This window comes from Lycorma delicatula, chromosome 12 (genome assembly GCF_047948215.1).
Source record: "Lycorma delicatula isolate Av1 chromosome 12, ASM4794821v1, whole genome shotgun sequence".
Classification (NCBI taxonomy): Eukaryota; Metazoa; Arthropoda; class Insecta; order Hemiptera; family Fulgoridae; genus Lycorma; species Lycorma delicatula.
In genome coordinates, this window is record NC_134466.1 from 44,286,016 (window position 1) to 44,309,428 (window position 23,413).

General features: G+C 30.6%; 1 protein-coding gene across 1 annotated transcript in view; it reads left to right on the forward strand.

Annotated features, from left to right (window-relative positions):
- LOC142332751 (neuroligin-4, Y-linked-like) overlaps nt 1-23,413 on the forward strand; it is a 702,340-nt gene that overhangs the window by 561,337 nt on the left and 117,590 nt on the right. The gene's annotated exons all lie outside the window — the stretch shown is intronic.

A 23,413-nucleotide genomic window follows, 5' to 3' on the forward strand; every position in this document is an offset into this window, starting at 1 on the left:
CGAAGAACGCGACCGGTGGTCAGTGGTGGAAGCGAAGGACAGCTCCCTGTGGAGCCGTTATTTGTCTGCGCTTGCGCAGGTGGACAGCGGTGATGATGCACGGAGACTCCGGATTCCCCACTTTGCCCAAAGGCACTGATGGTGCTGTGTAGTGCTTGATCGCGGATCCGGCTCCAGGATGGAGATTTGATGAGGTGGTTAGGTTTAGTCGGTAGGGCGCAGACATACATACGCGCCTTAATAACAACTAGCGGAACCCGTATCCAGTCCGATACTTTATCCGTAAATGGGATTCCCCCTCATCAAGAAAAAAAATAATAATGCATATTGTCTGTTTACTGAACCATGATAAGTAAAACCTAATTCGTCGGAAAATAGAACACTAAGAAAGAAAATTTGATCAACCTGTACATTACCCAGCGTCCATCGACTACTCTTAATTAAGTGAAATATTTGTACGGATGGAATTTCAGGCGTTTAATATTCTCAGAACACTGGTTTTTGATATTCCTGAGTCACGCGAAATTTTTCTTAAACTAACATGAGGATCTATAATGACCGTCGCAGCCACAGCTATTCCAATGTTTTCTGCTGTGATAGTACTTTGACGGTTCCTATTTTTGGCCCCGCACTTCCAGCATTACTTAACTGTTTTACAATTCTGTACATGGATGAACGACTTGGAATATTTCCACTGGAGAATCGTGGAGCATACGATTCCCCGGTTATACTGTCTGATCAAAATTTCGGTGACATTCCCCATAAAGCAAAATTAGCTCAGTTTTTTCTCTAATTGTAAATCGTACCGTAATTTCCATTAAATAAAAACTAAATAATTTAATATTTATTAATAGTTGGCGAATAACAAAGTAATAAAAAAATTAATTGAAGACACTGATATAATACGTTCACTTAGACAAATGTCATCTGCAATTTAAACCTGACTTTTAGCTATTTAAAAATGTTCTCTGGTGTTTACATACCTAACTTCATTTTCTTCTTCTTCATTATTGTTAACAGTGATTGTTTTTATTCAAAATTTAATTTCTTTTTAATTAAAATTTAACATCAACTGGAGGTAAACTCGACAGCTGGGCCAGCTTAATGAAACTAAAAAAAAAAAAAAAAAAAAAAAACATTTAAAAGCCTACGAATTTTTGAAGATTAATAACTAAAAAAACTAACTATCAATTTTATAAAAAAAAGTCTGAAATGAATTTTTTTTTGCAAATTTTTAGGTTTTGTAATAAAAAATAGGTTCCTATTTAAAAAAAATTAATTTGACCTTGAAATTACCTTTATTTGACCTTATCAAGGACAACATAGGTTGTGAACATATTTACCCCTTAAAATGAAAAAAAAAACCGTAATAGAAAACATATTTTTCTAAAATGTGCAGTTTTTCAGATATTAAATGGACCTCCCGGTATAATAAATTATTACGGTTTTTAACAAACAATCGAATATTTTTTTTTTTTAAATCGACTTTCGTATCCGAAAGGAAATCGATATAAATTTATTTTATCGAAAACTAATGTAAGATTAAATTATTTAATAACTGTATGCTTTAAGATGGAGTACTGCGTAAGATAATATTCAAATACCTTATGGTTAATAACAGTAACGTAAAGCGTATGCGTCAAGATAGAGAGGATATGACATATTGTAATTAGAAACTGCGGTTTGGCGTTATTAGGATCCCTACTACATCTCTCCTTAGTCCATGTCTAAAAAAAGACAGAATCCAAAAGTGCCAAAATGTTGAAGTAATATTAAAACTCAAAAACGTAATTTATATGACAAAAAATAATTCTCTATAAGCCGGATCTCGAATTTATCAAATTAAAAAAATATATACTCGAAAATAAAATGTTAGAAGATTCTTTGATAAACACATTTTTCTTTACATCTGGTTTTTTTCATAAAAATTTTAAATTTAATATTTCCCCCCGAAAAAAAATAATATAGATTTTTACTTTTCTGAACATAATTAATTAAACATTTTCTATTTTATTCAGAAATAACTCTAAATTAATCAAAAAATTATATATTTTTTTATATAAAACAATTTATATTACATATATATTTATGAAAATGGGGAATTTCCATCAGACTTCAAAAAAAGTGTTATAGTTATGATACCAAAGAAAGCAGGGGCAGATAAATGTGAAGAATACAGAACAATTAGTTTAACTAGTCATGCATCAAAAATCTTAACTAGAATTTTATACAGAAGAATTGAGAGGAGAGTGGAAGAAGTGTTAGGAGAAGACCAATTTGGTTTCAGGAAAAGTATAGGGACAAGGGAAGCAATTTTAGGCCTCAGATTAATAGTAGAAGGAAGATTAAAGAAAAACAAACCAACATACTTGGCGTTTATAGACCTAGAAAAGGCTTTCGATAACGTAGACTGGAATAAAATGTTCAGCATTTAAAAAAAATTAGGGTTCAAATACAGAGATAGAAGAACAATTGCTAACATGCACAGGAACCAAACAGCAACAATAACAATTGAAGAACATAAGAAAGAAGCCCTAATAAGAAAGGGAGTACGACAAGGATGTTCCCTATCTCCGTTACTTTTTAATCTTTACATGGAACTAGCAGTTAATGATGTTAAAGAACGATTTAGATTCGGAGTAACAGTACAAGGTGAAAAGATAAAGATGCTACGATTTGCTGATGATATAGTAATTCTAGCCGAGAGTAAAAAGGATTTAGAAGAAACAATGAATGGCATAGATGAAGTCCTACGCAAGAACTATCCCATGAAAATAAACAAGAACAAAACAAAAGTAATGAAATGTAGTAGAAATAACAAAGATGGACCACTGAATGTGAAAATAGGAGGAGAAAGGATTACGGAGGTAGAAGAATTTTGTTATTTGGGAAGTAAAATTACTAAAGATGGACGAAGCAGGAGCGATATAAAATGCCGAATAGCACAAGCTAAACGAGCCTTCAGTAAGAAATATAATTTGTTTACATCAAAAATTAATTTAAATCTCAGGAAAAGATTTTTGAAAGTGTATGTTTGGAGTGTCGCTTTATATGGAAGTGAAACTTGGACAATCGGAGTATCTGAGAAGAAAAGATTAGAAGCTTTTGAAATATGGTGCTATAGGAGAATGTTAAAAATCAGATGGGTAGATAAAGTGACAAATGAAGAGGTATTGCGGCAAATAGATGAAGAAAGAAGCATTTGGAAAAATATAGTTAAAAGAAGAGACAGACTTATAGGCCACATACTAAGGCATCCTGGAATAGTCGCTTTAATATTGGAAGGACAGGTAGAAGGGAAAAATTGTGTAGGCAGGCCACGTTTGGAGTATGTAAAACAAATTGTTGGGGATGTAGGATGTAGAGGGTATACTGAAATGAAACGAATAGCACTAGATAGGGAATCTTGGAGTGCTGCATCAAACCAGTCAAATGACTGAAGACAAAAAAAAAAAATATATTACATATAAAAAAATAGTATCCTTTGACCGTCTTTCTTATGATTTTGATACATGTAAATCACGTTCGATAAAACAACAAATAAAAACAAAAATCAACAGTATGCTTTCTCTGAATATAATGATACTCCTTTTTACATTCACATTTTTGTGATCAACAGAGAGAAGATGTGTGATTTAAAACTAAATATCACCTGCATATTAGTGACCTTAGTATTCTGATGCATAGGCGTAATATTTTTTCACAGAAGAAAACTGCTTGACACAGTATTAACTTTTTATTAAGCATACAGAGTTTTATCAATTCTTATACTTACATTTACTTTTGCTTTCTTTTTACGATTATTTTTTATAAAGATACTAGCCGATCAGGGCTCGCATTGATCACCCAACCGTTTAGCTTGGGAGCTACGCCCCCTTGACCTCCCAACACGTTCGTTATCCTCATGGTTGTGAGAATATTAAATATTTTATAGATATTTAGTAAAAAAACAAATATTTAGTAATTTAACTTCATTTACATTTCCGTTGCCATTGTGATAGAAGTATAATGAAGTAAAAGGATTATTTTTGTTTCTTTAATGAATATCTTTAATATATCTTAATCCCCAATTGAGATAGGGCCTCGATCCATGGCTTACATCCATTCCTGTGATAATACAAATATATCCCTAAAGATTTGAAAGCAATTGATCGGTCGGTTCTGACGTGATGCTGTTGCATACGTACAGATAAATCCACAAACTTTCCCTTGTATATTATAAGATATTCCTTTAAATCTAAGGTATATTTATAACTTACGTTACAGTAAAGTATTATAAATACTTTAGATTTGGGGACCATATCCCTATAAATGCTACATAAATATACCTTGGTGGGAGGGATCAGAACACAGGCCACCCTGGAACTTAGAGGTCAAGGGGAAAATTGGCCACTCATAAGCGGCGAGAATGTGGCGTGAGCCGCACTGTCGGACCGTGTGGGAGTTTTTTGATGCCGTTTCTTTTTTGTTCGACCGACATCAGTAGTTTAAGAGATGTAAGACTCCTACCGTAAGCCGTAGGAAGCTACCCTCGAGAAATGGCTTTTATTGACAGGTCATATATTTTAGTATGTAGTCGGGTTGTGTCTACCCATTTTAGTAATATATGACAAGTGAGCGGTGAGACACGCAAGCGAGTGGTGTAGGACACCACGCTTATTCCGCTCACGCAGTTAGGTAAGCTCTAGGAACTAATTAGGATATTGGTTGCTAAACCGTTTTAACGAACAATAGCAGTTTGCGGTACGGACATTCGGTCTTATGCTTTAGGGCGACCGAATGGGGTGTTAGTGGGAGAAATTCAAGACAAACCAAAAATGACAGCGAATAGTTAAATTACTTTTATATAATATTAAGGGCTAAAATTATTAAATCAATTACTTTGTAAAATATGGGAAAATGAATATTAATTTATTGAAATTTGAAAGAATTTAACTTAAATAATTATACAAAAAAAAATTTCTAAATACGCATAATATTAAAATGTATAATAATAGGATTTAAACACAAAATTTAACTATGACGGTACAATTATTAATAAAACCTAATTATCTTTAAAAATGATCAAAATATTAAAATTCCATTGTACCAATAACAATAAAAAATAACACTTCAATTTTTAAGTGTTACACATTGTAAACTCACCGGGTTGGTCTAGTGGTGAACGCGTCTTCACAAATCAGCTGATTTCGAAGTCCAAATCCAACGTACAAATCCCACTAAAGGCAGTTACTTTTATACAGATTTAAATACGTGGATACCGGTGTTCTTTGGTAGTTGGGTTTCAACTAACCTCACATCTCAGAAATGGTTGACCTCAGACTGTACAAGATCACTTCATTTACATTCATACATATTATTCTCATTCATCCTCTGAAGTACCTGACGGTGATTCCCGGAGGCTAAACAGGAAAGAAAAAAAAATATATATATATACATTACAAGTTATACGTAGAACTTGTCTTTTATGTCAATTGTTTTTACAGATTAGATATAATCTTAGATAATAAAAACAATATTTTGTTCATTAACTACGTCAGAACTTTAACAAATAAAACAATATGAATTTCAGATTAAAATTACAAAGTTCCTATTATTTTAATTTTTTTTTTTTGAGTTTTACGGGCACGTAGTTTTTTATTTATTTATTTATTTATTCTTTTGGAACTTTTAGGGCATCGACTATTGCGATTACTAGCCCCTTTCACATAAAAAATTATTTTTCTCCCCTATAGAAGTATAGCGTCAGAGTTAGAAATCTCCGACTCAACTCAAGACTAGTCAGTCTTGTCAAAATAGAGCATAAAAAATAAAACTTTTCAAAGGGTATTGAAACCCCAAAAACAAAACAAAACAAGGGTGTAAATATCTCTTACGAAAGTTTGTCAAAACTATCAAAAAACATTTCACTGTCATATTAAAATTAAAAAAACATCGATAAAATTCTTAAACACAAGATGATAAGAGTGTAAATGGACCTTGCCACTTAACAATACACAAATCACTTCTAATAAAATGTGTTCAAAAATACTTCATGTCATAAGAAAATTAAATATATACCTTTTATTAAAATTCTTCAAAAAATCGGATGGGGCTGTGCCGAGGCCGCACGACCGTTGGTTTAACGTCAAACGTTACAGACCTTGGATGAAGTTCCTCCGAGCTGCAGACCGAACAAAACTTAGTCTCCATGGAGAATTTTAGTTCACTTAGTCTAAAGAAGAGGAATGCTGCTAGCTTTCACCTGCTTTAAATGTCTATAGAACCAAAATCGAAGACAAACGCTGCAAGATAAATCAAACGGATTGTTTTCAAATACCGTTTTGAAGCTTTTGTCCGCTGCAACCAACGGTCCCTGAATCGCATCAATTCGACAGATGTTGATATCCATCAGCACGGAGACATCTTATCTTCGACAATTGTATGGGTGTGACTTCACCCGTTATGTCCATTAGTTTGGGTACAGCAGCGGTAGAGGTGCTCGTGCCGTCGGCGTCGATCACTGAGCGCGTCGTACCAGCTTTGCGACGCTGTCGAAACAGTTTCGCTCGCTCGGCACCGGAAAATGGGGTACCTGTGCGTGGCCCATAAGGTACCCTTTCCAACGATATGCGTAATTTATATTTCCGGTTGGCTTTTGCGGGAGACTGAGGCTGATATATTGAATTTTTATACTTTTTTAACGTGTTTATTATTTAAATTTTTTACATATAAATATTGTCAAAAATACAATTATTATTATTTAAATCGATCTATGACAAACTCTAAACATAAACACACGAATCACCGCGCTATTACGTCTAAGTCATGAGTTAAACTGAATGGAAATGAGCGAGAGCGCCAATTTTGGCAAATCTGCGCTGTGCCCCTTCCTCGCCAACCGGCTCGCCAGTGACGCAAAATTGTATCGGTGAGCTGACCTATAAAATTTCACCAAATTTACGTCTCTGAGACTAATAGTTAGAGAGTTATTAAGCCAGGAATGATATAGATCTTTTCGTTAGGTACAATTTTCTGTTCTGGTACCCGTATGTTTTGGTATGAAAGATATTTCACGTCAAAAAGAAGAATATTTGGTAGCGAATAACATACTTTCCTAGCGACTTTGTAATCAGTAAGGAAGTATGCCGTCCGGAGGACACCATTAAGAGGGGTGTTACGTACTGGATGGCTTTGATAGGAAGAGTAAATATAATTTTATTAGTTATCAAGGCCATAGGGCCTTCTGTGAGTTTTTACCTTCCTGAACACTAGTTTGAAAACTTCTGCTGAAGAATAAATAAGACTCAAAGAAATCGGACTGTTCAAAAATTCTAAGATTTCCCCTTCACAAGGATCCCTCATATCAAGCTGTTAAAACACCTCTCTCAAGTAGAAAATAGTTCAGACTTTTCTCTGTCACTTCGAGCCACAACCCATTCAAAGCCTTCAAAGGAGGAAACGAAGATAGAGGGCGTAATAATATCAGACCAAAGGATATTTAATTGAAAAATTTACCGTAAATAATTGATTACTTAATTTTAAATTTCGTTTAGGTGTATTTAATTAATTAATTTGATGACGGGATAAAACAATAAATATGCGTGTCTATATTAATGATATAAAATTGACTTTAAATACCTGGAACAAGATAAAATGTCAAAGATTATTTGCGATTAATTTTATGTTTCAACTGTGTTATATTAATTAATATTAAGATATAAAGAAAATAAATCACCTCCACATATATTCATAAAGTAAAATTAATTTTAACGGTTGGAAAATTGTTTTTAATTGAAATTACCTTAACTGATGTTTTAAACAATAAGGTAATATTTGTTTTTATAAGGGGATGTATAACAAAAATTATTCGATAAATTTTCTTAATATAGTCTAAGGAAAATTCAGCTATTAAATTCGATACCTTATAAGTTTTGTTTTGTATGCAAAACTGTGAACAGATTTACATATAAAGTTCTCAGGAAATTTACAAATTAAATTAAAACTTTAATATATGAAAAGTTATATTTCAATAAAACTTTTCAATTAAAATAAACAGTGCGCTGTAATACTGAAACAATTAATAACAAATAAATTTCATTAATCAGGAAAATTTAAATGTTTATGTACATACTTTTATATAGGTAAGCCTTTGTTTTACTTTTTAAATTCTTTTATTAGTATTTTTAAAAGCTTTTTTTTATGTATTATAATGAAATGATTAATTTCTTTCTTTTTATTATTAATTTTCTATTCTTCGTACGTATTAACTTTCAACATTATTTTACAAAATTTTCTCTCAATCCTTCCAGACAAATGTTATGTAAAATATCTATTTTTATCGATTGACGACTACACAGCATTTATTCCTGTGCAATTTTTATATTGTATATTAAAGGTAGAATATTTACGTACATATAAAGAGTGTCTAAAATGGTGGGCTGGCTATTCTTTTACGTTCATTATGTTCAAAATTAAAGGCTTAATATTTTAGTAAAATATAAATTTTGGTAAAACTAATATTTATAGAGATATAATTGGATTGAAAAATAAACATGGCCGCCATTTTGTAATTTGGTAAGGTGTTTAGGCTAAGTCCTGATTTTTTGATAATTTTAAAATTATATTACCAAGACGCTTATAAAAAATTAATGTGATTCGTCTATCCGAAACTTGAGATATAAATTGTTATATAAAAATAAAAAAATAGCGGACAGGAAGAAAACGAAGGAGAATCTTCCATTATTCTTAGAGATATTTTTTGGTTACTTTTACAAGTGGAATTCGAAAAAGTATAACCACCCCACCATTTTAGAAACACTCTGTATACACAGAGTGATTCAAGAGGATAGGGCAATACTTTGACAACTAATTCTAGAGGCTAAAAATAAGAAAAATGTTTCCATAAAGATAGATCCGAAAACGCTTCGTTAGTGAGTTATACCGAGTGAAATATTTCGCCTGAATTTCAATTCCTCCGGGTAAATTAAGGCTTTCTGAAATTCTGGGAAGGTCAATTAAGGAGCAAATTCATATGTTTCTTATGGTTTTTGAGCTGGGAACTCGAACAAAATAGGTCCCAGAACTTTATCTCTCTTAGTTTCTAAGATATCCCATGTAAAACAACATTTGTTACTGAGGGCTTATTACTGAAATTAAGAAAAACTACAAATACAAATTTTTTTTTGACACTTTTGGTCTAGTTGATTACAATCAAAAGGGGAGATGCACAACTAGATGTTACACTAATCTTAAATCTAAAATTTCAACATCCTACGGCTAATCGTTCTTGAGTTATGCGAGATACATACGTACGTATGGAGGTCACGCCGAAACTAGTCAAAATGAATTCAAGGATAGTCAAAATGGACATTTCCGTTGAAATCTAAATATCTAAATTTTTGCGATTACAATACTTCCTCTATTTCGCACAAGGAAGTAATAATAAAAATTATTTTTTTAACATATTTAAATAAGAGGAATATTTTAATAAACGCGCTTTTTTATCTATATTCAACCCTTACTCTTTAACAAATATAATGCTTTTGATGATTCTTTTGTTATTTTGCAGACAAATTTCCTGTGATTATATATCATTTTAGAACTATTCTAAAGCTAATTAAAGTGGATGGTTATTTTAACTTTTGGTTTAGTGGAATAAGTAGTAAAGAAATATGATAACAGCAAATAATATCTCTCATGGGTTTTAAAACACGGTTTCATGTTGGAGAAGAAAAATAAATCTTTAGTACATTTTATTCTATTCATCTCGGATAATGCATAAACACATACACAAACACATACATATTCATGACTGCACACTGCGCTTTTGTGTAAATATTATACTTCTTAGTAGCATAAAATAAAAATCCATTCTATAATCTGTTTCGTCTTAAAGAATTGTCTAAAAGAGAAAAGATACAATAAACCCAGAAAATGCTAATAAATATTTACTATTTTTTAATGAAAAACCTATTGAAATAAATGTTATGTTATTTTATTATTCAGAATGATTTAGTTGGAAACGAAAATTGTTTGGTAACTGATTCTAGTACTTGATATAAAGAAAAAAAATTGTATATAAACACATGCCCGAAAACGAGTTTATCGAGTTATGACTAGCGAAAAATTTCGCCCGGATTTCAGTTCCCCAGGTGAAATGAAAACTTGATGGTTTTATATGTTTTCTGAACTGAAAAATTGAATAAAACAGGTTTCAGAACTATAATTTCGAAATCAGCGAAATCATATAATTTCGATTTGCGAAATCAGCTGATTTCGAAGTCGAGAAATCCTAGTGAAGGCAATTACTTTTATACGGAGTTGAATAGTATATCGTGGATACCGGTGTTTTTTGGTGGTTCGGTTTCAATTAACCAAACATCTCAGAAATGGTCGATCTGAGACTAAACAAGACTACACTTCACCTATACTCATACATATCATCCTATGAAGTAGTACGGGACGGTGATTCCCAGAGGTTAAACAGGAAAAAAACGTTCCATCGGCAAACCGTATAACAATAATAATGATCCAATGGCTTTAAATCGTGAGTTAATTGATTCTTTTATGGGTGTAAACCAAGATCTTTATGTAAATTTCGCCATATTGTTGTTTTTGTAAACCAAATGAAATCGATTTCAATTTTCACGAAAACTTGAACTTACAGCAACAATATTCTCTTGATCCCTTGCATTTCTTTTGTGAATTGGTGTTTTAACATCATGTAAGAAAAAATTGAGTTCGAAATTTTTAACCAAACTATGAATTGTGCTTTCGTTTGGTTGATTATACACACCATAAATAATTTGAAGTAAATACGTAGCTGTAACAGATTCCTTATTTCGATAATAAATTTTAATGATTTGTAAACGTTGTTAATGTGTGTAGCGTTCCATGATGATTTGTTATAAACTACTGATGAGAAATGACTCTTGAAAAATTAGAAACAACATCAACATCGCCAATACAATCGGTCAATTTTTTGCGCTCAATTTAAAAACTCATATTTCATTACTTACATATTAAAATATTTAATTAACGTATAATAAAATATCTTGTAACAAAGGCCCAATTCTCTAATTATTTTAGATAGAAACACACATTAACTTTAGGCTTAAGGGGAAAAACTAAATTATCTACTGACGAGAAACACACTCCGGATATCTACAATTAAAAGGTTTTCTATTTAGAAAAACAATACTGAAAATTTTCGGCTTATAATTAAGATGTATATACAAAAAAAAAAAAAAATGGTTTATAAATACGTTGAAATTTATTTTGATTTATTAGTGCACCATTTAAACAACTACCCCATCTGAAACGTCTTTTTCGTCTAAATGAATAACAATAAAAGAGGAATAGCTATTTATACCCATTCTGTATAAAAGCTTTATATCAATTTATACATAAATTTACATGAAACATATACAGTTACATGAACTATACTTCAAACGTAACACTTGTAAAGTTTCTAAACTACATTTCAAATAATTAGTTAATGTAATTACAAAATTGTTATTATAGTTACGGTCAAACTGAACTTTGCAAAGGGAAAATTAAGTATTCTATTTTGAAGATAACGTAGTTATACGTTCATGTAGTAAGAAGAGTCATACGTATTCTGCATTAAAATTAAAGTAAAATCAGAATATATAAAATAAACGTTTTATGTCTCTTCAGATATCACAGCAAAACAAGATAATTTTGTATTTTTAATGAATTTCTGATACGTTTTGTTTCCAGGCTTATATAAATATATTTGAAAAGAATTCCAAGAATCTCTATCCTCTATAATCAGAAATATTTTTGTCATTTTCAAATTTGAATAGAATTTTATTAAAATGATTTTTTTGAATTTTTATAGGCAATTTAAAAACATATTTAGGTATTCAAATGGGTGACTCTAAAAGTCAACATAAAATCTTTGTACGTAACCAAATAAAATTAAAAAAAAAAATAATAATAATGAAATCTTAATTCCAAAATTATAAATATTATCATTCCTACTTAAGAAAAATGAGGGAAGGAAAGGGAACAGGGAAAATGAGGGAAAGGGAAGGGAATATGGTAAAAATGAAAACGGGGAAAAGGAAAGCGGGCAAAAGAATAAAAAGGGGAAATAGAAAGGGTGAAAGACAAAAAGGGAAAGATTAACTTTTGAGAAATTCCGTAATATTCATTTCGTTAATGTTTTATCTAACTTTCAATCATTTAATTTACACACATACACACACACACACATATATATATATATATATATTTGCAAAGAATTCCAAGAACCTCTATCCTACAATCAGAAATATTTCTGTCATTTTTTCAATTGAATAGTATTTTAATAAAATCATTTTTTTAAATTTCTATAGGCAATTCAGTATAAACAGATTTTGGTATTGAAATGGATCACTAAATTCAACATGAAACCTTTACACATAACAAAATAAAATAATAAAATCTAATTCCAAAATAATATATCTTATTTCTATTATTATTATTAAATTAATAATTATTAATCAAAATTAAAACCCTAAAATAAAAAATTGTTTATTCTAAAATTATTTTTATCAAAAATAAATATTTAATTTCAAAAAAGAAATGTGAAATGTGTAAGAGCTCCATCAAGTTGGTAATACATTTCAATTCGTTTTGCTAAAGGGATATTTTCCAGCAATATAATAAATTCATTACGTTAAAATTTCGAGATAATTTCTTCCTTTGTTAATTAGTCATCCATGATACCACATCAAACAATCAGTGAAAATCGTTGCTGGAAATTTTTTTCCACTGTAGCACGTGGGTTTTCTTCAGACCACCGATGCGCATTCCGTGTGTTGTTTATTTCGTTACGAGTGAATGTAGCTTCATCCGAAAATAGTATAAATGGAATTAAATGTTGATTCCTATTAACCCATTGAAAAAGCCGGCTGGCGTAGTCACCAGGCTGGACTCTCTGTTGCACTCTCTGAATACGAAAAGGATGCAATCCATTATTATTTAATGTCCTCCATACTCTGTGAAATATTGAGCCGTGTTGCAGTTAATCGTGTGCTCGTTGCCAGACTATATTGAACCATCTGCAGAATGTTTTCACCTTCAGCAGCATGATTTGTTTGTCGTTCAGATGAAATATGAGCGCTGGGAAGTGTACCATTACACGAAGAATATCAAAAATTCTAATAAATACTTTACGATGTGGTACAACACGACCAGGATACCTATGTCGATATTCCGTTACCGCTGCCGCAGCACTTCCATTGCAATCTGTTTTCTTTTTTTGTAACATTCTCTTCTACGTTTTCGTCGGTTTTGTTATTAATAAAAGTCGACATGTTTAAAATTTTAATTCTTTTTTGTTGGCATTATTTACATCAATATTCTTACAATTAAATTTATGTTTAAAAAATGTGTGATTTATTGCCAGTTTAACAACGTTATTGTACGTCAAACGTAAAAAAATGTGTTTTTTGAACCTATTTTTGGCGTTTTACATGGGATATCTTAGAAACTAAGACAGATACAGTTCTAGGACCAATTTTCTTCGATTTCTCAGCTCAAAAACCATAAGAAACAATTGAATTTGCCCCTTAATTAATCTTCCCAGAATTTCAGAAAGCCTTAATTTACCCGGAGGAATTGAAACTCGGGCGAAATCTTTCATCCTGTATAACTCGCTAACGAAGCGTTTTCGGACCTATGTTTATATGAACGTTTTTCTTATTTTTAGCCTCTAGAATGAGTTGTCAAAGTATTGCCCTATCCTCCTGAATCATTATGTATATATAAATCCAGTGGTGTCTACAAGTCTGTTACTCTTTCATGCGGGAAAATTTGTCAACCGATTATGTTGAAAAAGTTTGCATGAACATAGTTTTTATACCTAGAAAGAGAAAATGGGACTATTGCCGTTACAAACTTTTTCGGCATTTCAAGATTGTAGCCGATTTAATGGCGTGAGGTAACAACCAGATTATGTTCCTTGCCGATATTTAACTATATTACGGCCAAACGTTGTTAGAACCAGAAGACCACCTGTGGTGTATTTGAAATTATTTAATTTACAAAAAAGATCTGTGTCCTTTTCGATATTTCCATCGGTTACCGATTAAAGTAGCTTTAAATGTACAACACTGAACGACGCGGCAAAGTTTTGCAAGTCTATTTCTTTAGCAAATTTACTCTGAATTTTATTTAACATTTAATTTGGCTTACAAAAACGCAGCTCGTATAAAAAGAAATACCACTTATCCGAAATGAAATGGAAAAACGTCTACGTCTTGATAAAATGAGAATAAATCCAATGAAAGGCTATACAATGATTATGAGTGATGTAGTTAAATAACCATTGAATTTATTTATTTACTTTTTTACACTAGATTTTCATCTAATATTCGTAAATTTTCTAGTGGCTAATTATAATGCAACAAGCTATACATCATTATCCTACAATAATCCAAACTAGGGAAACAAATAATGTCTACTAAGATGATGTATTTTTTCTTTAAAGATTTTCCACTTAAAATACAACAGATCCACTAAAAAAGAATCTTGGTGAAAAAAAAACCAATAAATCCAATTTATTTGGAAAATAAAATAAATTGAAAGTATATTAAAAGATCCACCAATTGTAATGGAATGGTACGTACCAGTCTTCATCCAAGGTACTGGGTTAGAATTACGGTGAAACATGGATTTTTCATATGCTACTGAATTTCCTTTATACATTTCCAAGCATAAGCTTCCAGTTAATGTATTAAATAAAATGAAAACATAATCTAAAACCCTCCTCTTTTATTGAAATTTGTTAAAAATACAAAAATTGTTATAAAGTATTATCTTAATATAAAAAAAAATACTTAATAAAAACGGGGGAAAATATAATAAAGATGTTTTGATCGTAATAGAATTTCCACTAAATTACAAGTAAAATGTCTTTGTGAACGGAAATTACATTTAAAAATTAAAAAAAAAGGGCAGTATGGTGAAGATAAAGTGGTAAGAAAAAAAAAAAAGGATTTCAAAAGAGAAAATCAGTTTTCTTTAAGTAAAATGTTCATATACTTACATTGTTAAAATACATCACGAACTGTATTAGTATGCAAACTTTATTTCTAATATAAAAAAAATAATATAATAAAATTCGTTTAATTTCCAGATTTTCCTCACTTCCTTTTTTAAAAGTTATTTGTTCTTTTATCATTTATTCTACTTTTTTTTTATCTTTCTTCGTAATCATTTAAATTTTATTACTTTTTTTTTCTTTGATGAAAATATCTCTTTAATTATAAATATAAAAAATATTTCCATATTAAAAAAGGTCATGTGGATAAAAACATTGTTTACAAAGAGAACGATTACAATAATTTATTTTCTTGTCCAGACTTTCTTATGAATGAAACTCAAATAAAACATCTGTACAGAGGTCACCAGCCAAAATTTATGTTTTAAAAGCTTTTATTTAACTCGTTTTACGAATAATCAAATCTTGCAACTGCTATATCTTTTATTCTATCGTATGAAAATCAATGAAATTTGGTACACGTATGTAACTTCGATGACAATACAGCACTACGGTGTCGGAATTTGATATGACCCACCACCACGCCGCCACGCGCTGCTATTACTACGCTAAATTCATGCATTTAGTTGAAAATTTTCATTTCTCATGAACTACCGTATGAAAAGGATTGAAATTTGGTACACGTATGTAATTTCGATGTATAAAAATAAATATTTTTACTTTTATTTTAGTCTTAAAAAAAATACTAAAAACAAAAAAAATTACAAAAATATATTTGATTACATATAAAAAATTATGTTTTAAAAAAGCTTTTATTTAACTAATATTAATATTAACATTAATAAAAAAAAGAAACAAATTAGAAAAACCCTCTAAAAAGTAAAAATAAGAATTAAGTCAAATTGAGAATTTTAAACAAAAAAATATAATATATATTAACAAATATAAAAATACACTGAAAAGTAAAAAATAATTATATAATAAATAACCAATAAATAAAAAATAAATAAATGTAATAATTATTACATTTTAAAATTAAATGTAATGAAAATATTTAGTTAAATAAAACCGTGGCACAGTTTTTATAACAATTTTTTCGAATAAGTATTTATAGACATTTGCTGTATTTTAAAATATATTTTTTGTTTAATGAGGTTGTTTAGTATATTTATATACATTATTTATCTTTAATAAAATAACTCAGGTTTTAATTCTTTGATGGTTCAAATTTGCACCGAGATGACCTTTAAGGGTTAATAAGATTAAAAATAAATCTTTGTTCAAGATTTATAAATTTAATTAAGTTATTACATTTTGACGGTAATCTGAAAAAATTATTAATTATTATCATTATTATAATTGTAATCGTAATTATGAATTCGTTAAATAAAAATTCATAATTAATTAAAATGAAACTTTTAGCGGAAAGAGTGCGTTCAATTTGGCTTAGATTACAAGCAGTATTCGAAGATGAACTTCAACCATGTGAGAACACGTACAAAGAAAGCGAGTGGGTGCATTTTCCCAGATTGTTATTTTTAGCTAGTCAGTCTCAACTGAAGAAATTCCAGCAGACCTTTCCGCCTCCTCCTGTCGTTATTGAAAATGAAAATGAAGATTAATTGTTGTAAAAATAAATGTTGTGTTGTTTTAAATAAATTATAAAAAATAATAAAATAAAAAATTTTTTTAAAATAATTTTTTTCCCTTTTTAAAAAGTAATTTTTTATATGTAATCAAATATAATTTTGTAATTTTTTTTTGTTTTTTGTATTTTTTTTAAGTAATCCTGTTTACCAAACTTTAGTCATCGCAGATAAGACTTCACTGGTAAAGCTGAATGTTACCTGAATTTCGGTTGGCTGAAAGCTGATATACATCTTTGGTTCAATAAAAGAAGAAACAAAACAACGGGAAACCATTCCAGTTTTTTTTATTAATCCTGACATGGAGTGGTTGTTATTCTTTTAAATAATAATATAATACGACAATAAATATATTATTAGTAAGAAGATAAACAAATCAAGATACAAGAGACGAAAAAGGAGTTTTTCTAGAAGAGTACTTATAGAAAAGCATAGAAGGTGCAAATAATGGATATTATTCGACTACAGAATATTGTGCTCCAGTGTGGCTTAACAGCTCTTATGTTCATATAATTGATGCTCAACTTAATAACACTATGAGAATGATTGCCGGTGTTATCAGGTGTACTCCCGTGGAATGGCTCCCGGTATTGAGCCACATACCACCCCAAACCTGCGCCGTATGAACTCTCTTATAAGAGAGTACAAGAAGATTATGGACAATTGAAACCTACCAATACACGAGGACATTGAGGATGCCAATCCTGGTCGCCTTCAATCTAGAAAGTCACCTATCAAAACAGCAATTGCTGCCACAGAGGAAGGATTTAAACTAACTGACCCCTGGCGTCAAGATTGGACTACAAAGCAGAATAACCAAATCCCATATATTACTCAAAAGCCACCGGGTTTTGACTTGCCACGTAGGACATGGTCAACGCTAAACAGAATACGGACTCAGCATGGTAGGTGCGCCTGTTTCCTGTATGAATGGGGTAAAACACCGACGCCTCTTTGCGAGTGTGGTGAAAATCAAACTGTTAAACACATCACAGAAGTTTGCCCTAAGAACAAATAATAAATCCATTCGTACACACCACAAAAGATCAGTAGTTGTAAATATCTCATAAAAATAAGAAATTAATTACAATATGAACATTTTACATAAATCAAAACAAATACCAAACTTGAAAAAAAAAAGAAATTTATGAAAATATTAAATGATAAAAACAAAGCCAAAAAAGATATTTTTTATTAAATATATTAATGGTATCCCCTTTAATACACCACCAATTCAAAATCGCTGTCATTAATAAATAAAAAAGCTATCAGAAACACAACTAAGGAAAAAATAGAAAAATAATAATAATTCAAAATATTATTTTTTCAGAACAAAATTCCATGTTATAAAATGTAAATCATTTATTTTTAAAACTGATTTTAATATAATTCCGTTAAGCTAATACATAAAAAGATAAACTGTATCGAACGAAAAAATATATAATAAACTGTATTGGTATGTACTATTGAAAAACAAACACATGATGTAAGCTCTATCGAAAATAAACACAGGTTTTTTTCCGTAAAATATATTGTTTGTTAGTGTTATTGACTAACCGGCCTACACTCGGAATAGCTGTAAGTTAAATTCTTTTTTTATTTAAAAAAAAATAAAATTAAAATAAATATTAAAAAATGACTCAAGAAAGACTAATAATACTTATTTATACAAACATAAAAACATATAATTTTTTTTTTAAACTGGGGTCAAATTAAAAAAAAAATATTATTTTAAAAGTTTGGGATATTTTTTGAAGTCAACTTTTTACATTTACATTATTTAAATTTTATTTTATATTAAAATAATAATAAATTACAATAAATTCAACCGATATTTAAAAAAAAAGTTGTTCACAAAAGAGTGAGAACATGTACAAGACTAAATTAAGATTCTTTAGGATGTGAGAATATTTTTTTCCAAATTTTCTTATCAGAATTAGATTATATAGAATTACACTACTAGTGATTAGAGTAAAATAACAGCTTCCAATGAGCAACAAACACGAAAAAAATTATTAATATAGTACGCCCTTCTATAACGCGGGCATCCGGAATCAACTGTTATACTCGCGTTATATGCTGATCGCGTTATTTCGAAAAATTAACACAATATATATAATCTATATATATAAAAATGTTAAGTTCGTTTGTGTACGCTTCAAAAACTCAAAATGTTCTGCACCGATTGTGCTCAAATTTTAGCACGATTTATAACCCGCTTCAAAGATTGTTTTCATCTATTTTTAATAAATCTATCTATCTATTTTTAATTTGTACATTTTTAATTTGGAAATGTAAACAAAGGAAAACCAATCAGATCAATGCAAGATGGCCGCTGTCAAACACAACGACCAATCACAAAGAGCCCGTATGGCCGTTGCCAATGTAAACAAAATCACAACGGATTAAGTAACAAATTTCTTTGAATTATATCTTTACAGCTAAAACATCTCTATTTTATAAAAAAAAAAAAAAAAAAACAAAAAAAACAAAAAGAAAAGCCACCAAGAAGGATGACTTACAGTAAATAAATTAAAACACCCAACTTTCTTATAGTCCAGATAGACTTAAGACTATACAAACAAAAAAAGTCGAAATAACCAAATACACAGAAAATAATATCCCTACATAATGACCAAAAAATCCTTTGTTAGGTTAAATATTCACTTTTGTCTGAATTTACAGAAGGCATTTACAACGAAGCATTGATAAATATTGAAGACAAGTGCGTAGCTAATGCAAATAAAGTTCTTAGTCAATTGGGAATGCCAGCACCCACCCGAGCTACGATTGCTTCATTTGATGTGGATTTACGCCGTGAACAGAGTTACATTGGTGATCTTCAGTCATATGTCCAATCAAACATTTCTAAATTAACGCGTGAACAGTAAGGCATTTATGATCGCATAATGCAAATGATAAATGACGGGACCTTCTTCTTGGATGCGACAGGAGGAACTGGGAAAACATTCCTCATTAGATTGATTCTAGCAACGGTTCGATCAAAAAATGACATAGCCTTAGCTCTTGCTTCGTCTGGAATAGCTCCGACATTGTTACCAGGTGGAAGGACTGCGCATTCAGCTCTGAAGTTGCCATTAAACATGCAAATCATCGAGACTCCCACGTGCAATATTTCCAAAGCATTCTGTATGGGAAAAGTATTACGAAAATGTAAACTCATTGTTTGGGATGAATGCACGATGGCACATAAAAAATCACTTAAAGCTCTTGATCGATCGTTACGAGATTTGCGTGGAAACGTTCAGCCATTCGGGAATGCTTTGATATTGCTAGTAGGAGATTTTAGGCAAACATTGCCTGTAATTTCTCGATCGACACCAGCAGACGAAATAAATGCTTGCCTGAAATATTCAACACTGTGGTGACACGTACGTACATTGCAGTTGACTACGAATATGCGTGTCCAGTTGCAGAATGATCAGCTGAGGTATTCTCACGACAGTTACTGGACATTGGAAACGGACAGCTGCCAGTCGATGAGACGTCTAGAGGAGTATCATTTCCTGTTAATTTTTGTAATTAATAACATCGAAAGAAGAACTGATCGAAAAAGTATTTCCTGATATTCAAATTAATCATAGAAATCACGATCGGCTCAGTGAACGAGCTATCCTTGCCGCAAAGAACAAAAATGTCTATCAACTTAATAAATCCAGCATTCAAAGTGAGGAAATTACATATAAGTCGATAGACACCGTTGTGGAAGCAGATGAAGTAGTTAATTATCCAACGGAGTTTTTAAACTCACTTGATCTGCCAGGGATGCCACCACACATATTAAAATTGAAAATAGGTGTACCAATTATCCTGTTGCGGAATATTAATCAGCCAAAACTCTGCAACGGCACGCGACTTGCAGTTAAGAAATTGATGAATAACGTAGTGGAAGCAACAAAGGCCTTTCAAAGGTGAAGATGTCCTTATTCCTGAACTACCCATGATCCCGACCGATACACCATTTCAATTTAAAAGATTGCAATTCCTAATTCGATTGGCATTTGCAATCACAATCAATAAAGCTCAAGGTCAATCTTTAGAATTGTGTGGTTTAGATTTAGATGCGGATTGCTTCTCACATGGACAACTGTATGTCCGTGTTCCCGAATCGGCAAACCAGATAGCTTTTATATCTACGCAGACAGTGGAAAAAATATTGTATATCAACAAATATTGCAAAATTAAACTTTTATGAAAAATGAGACTATTATGCGGTAAAATAAAATGAATCAAAATAAAGATACAGTACTGTGTATGTATTCTACAATAATTATATTTTTGTAGCTCGATTTTTTTCACATTTTTTTTATTCGGAACGGTAAACAACGATAACTGTACAGTCTTTCAAGCCCTTTCTCTTATAGCCTAATTGAAAATAAGCTGTAAATTGATAATACAATACTGTATAATAGAGTTGAATTTGAAATACTGTAAAGTAATATACAGGTTCCGAAGAAACTACCGCAAGGTATTACTACTTCAGACGATGAATGATGATGTGATTTGTATGAGTATAAATTAACTGTAGTTTTGTACCGTCTCACTTCGATCAATCCTGTGATGTGTATTTAATTGAAATCCAACCTCAAAGAACACCGGTATGCAGGATAGTATTCAAATCCGTATAAAAGTAACTGTTTTTACTAGAATTTGAACCTTAGAACTCTCCACTTGGAAATCAGCTGATTTTCAATGACGAGTTCACCGCTAGACCAACTCAGTGGGTTTAACACAACATATCTTTTTTTTCTTGTTTAGAATCCAAGAATTACCGTTCAGGTATTACTTCAGCAGATGAATGAGGATGATGTGAATATGAGTTTAAATGAAATGTAGTCTTGTACAGTCTCAGTTCGACCATTCCTGAGATGTGTGGTTAATTTTATCCCAACCACCAAAGAATACCGATATTCACGATGTAGTATTCAAATGTGTATAGAAGTTGTAAGCCTTTATTAGGATTTCTCGACTTCGAAATCAGCTATTTGCAAAGACGCGTTTACTAGTAGACCAACCCGGTAGGTTTAACACAACTTATAATTTAAGAGTTACATTTAAGATAGTTATTTGAAAAAAGTTTGTTGTTTGGAATATATATATATATATATATTTTACAGTACGTGTAATTTCACAGAGCTAAATGTATTAACCAATTTATATATATTCTATACAATTTATTACTTTATTTAAATACGTATATCTATATACGTATATAGTTAAATGCATTTCTATACACACTCTAAAAATTAGAAATTGTTTTTACATCTGGAGAAAACAATATTTATTTGGTGGTAAATTCTTCCATCCGTGTAATTTTGAATAGCAATAGAGCGAAGTTCGTATTGTATTATTAAATCGACTTTAAAAACAACGAATTTTTTGTTTAAAATATTTCCCACTAATATTATCTGAAATAAACTTACAAAAAGTGGCTACAAAAAAGAAGCCTTATAAATAGGATACATAAAAGAAACATTTTTAAATCGGTCCAATTTATAGAAATTTTGAAAACAGAAAACCGAAATTTTGAAACAGAAAACAGAATTTAAAAAAATATATATATATACTCAGAGAGAGTGTCCGGAAAAGAAACATGTTCTACTGGTAAAAATAATGAAAAAAAATCATATAAATATAGTATACAATTAACCAAAATTTAAAAGAAAAATTATACAATCTTAATCAACTAGAAATAATTTTATTTCATATATATAGTGTCCGAAAAAGATATGGAGAAATTTTTAAGACACGTTCTACTGGTGAAAATAATGAAAAAAGGTTCATATAAATATAGCTCTGGAAACGCTTTCAGCTCCTCTAAAATGAAGTCCCACTGTAACTTTTGGGATCCAAGTTAAGAAGTAACATCTGTGGTTTCTTACATAATTTCAGCTGGGAATTAGGATAAACGAGATCGCAGAACTGTGACTCCAGTAGTTTGTAAGATATCTGACGTAAAACAGAAAGTTCGATATCGAAAAACAAGTTTTTTTTGTACTTGTAGTACAATAGCTTTGAAATAACCAATAAGATTTAGCAACAAAATTTATACAGAATCTAATTTTGAGAAAAATAATATAAATATAACCAATAAAAAGTAAATGAAACCGATTAAAAATAAATTTTTATTGAAGCAAACCAGACGTAAAATAGACAGAAAATCGTATTATTCTTTCTGTACCTAATAAACAATCTTCGGTGTATCAGCATTTACGAACAAAAAGGTCATTTCCGACGGTGTTCATTTTCGATTGAACGCTAAATAAATCATCATGTTAATGATGGACATCGCGTGATTCAGCATATTCAAAGTAACCCAGGTACTTAGTTCAGGTGAATTTCACGTTGTACAAGTTTGTCAAAAAAACAAAATGTAGCGCATCATACGGAAAGAACATTTTGATCCTCTCCTACTGCGGAAAGTTCAAAATTTGTGGCCAACAGATTACCCCAAGCGGTTAAACTACTGTCAGTAGTTTCTAGACAACGTTGATGAGATGAATTCAGTTGTATTTGTTGATGAAGCCAATTTTATGAGTCTTCAATTCTATAAATAATCATTTATGAAGCGAGGACAATCCACATGGTAATGTGGAACTAGTTTCCAAATTGGATTTCACATTAATGTTTGGTGTGGCATTATTTATGATAAAATTCTGGGACAATTAATTTTCAATTAAAACCTTACGGAAGATGCATACGTTCATTTCTTGAAAAAATATTCGCCGGCATTTTTGGAGAATGTACCTTT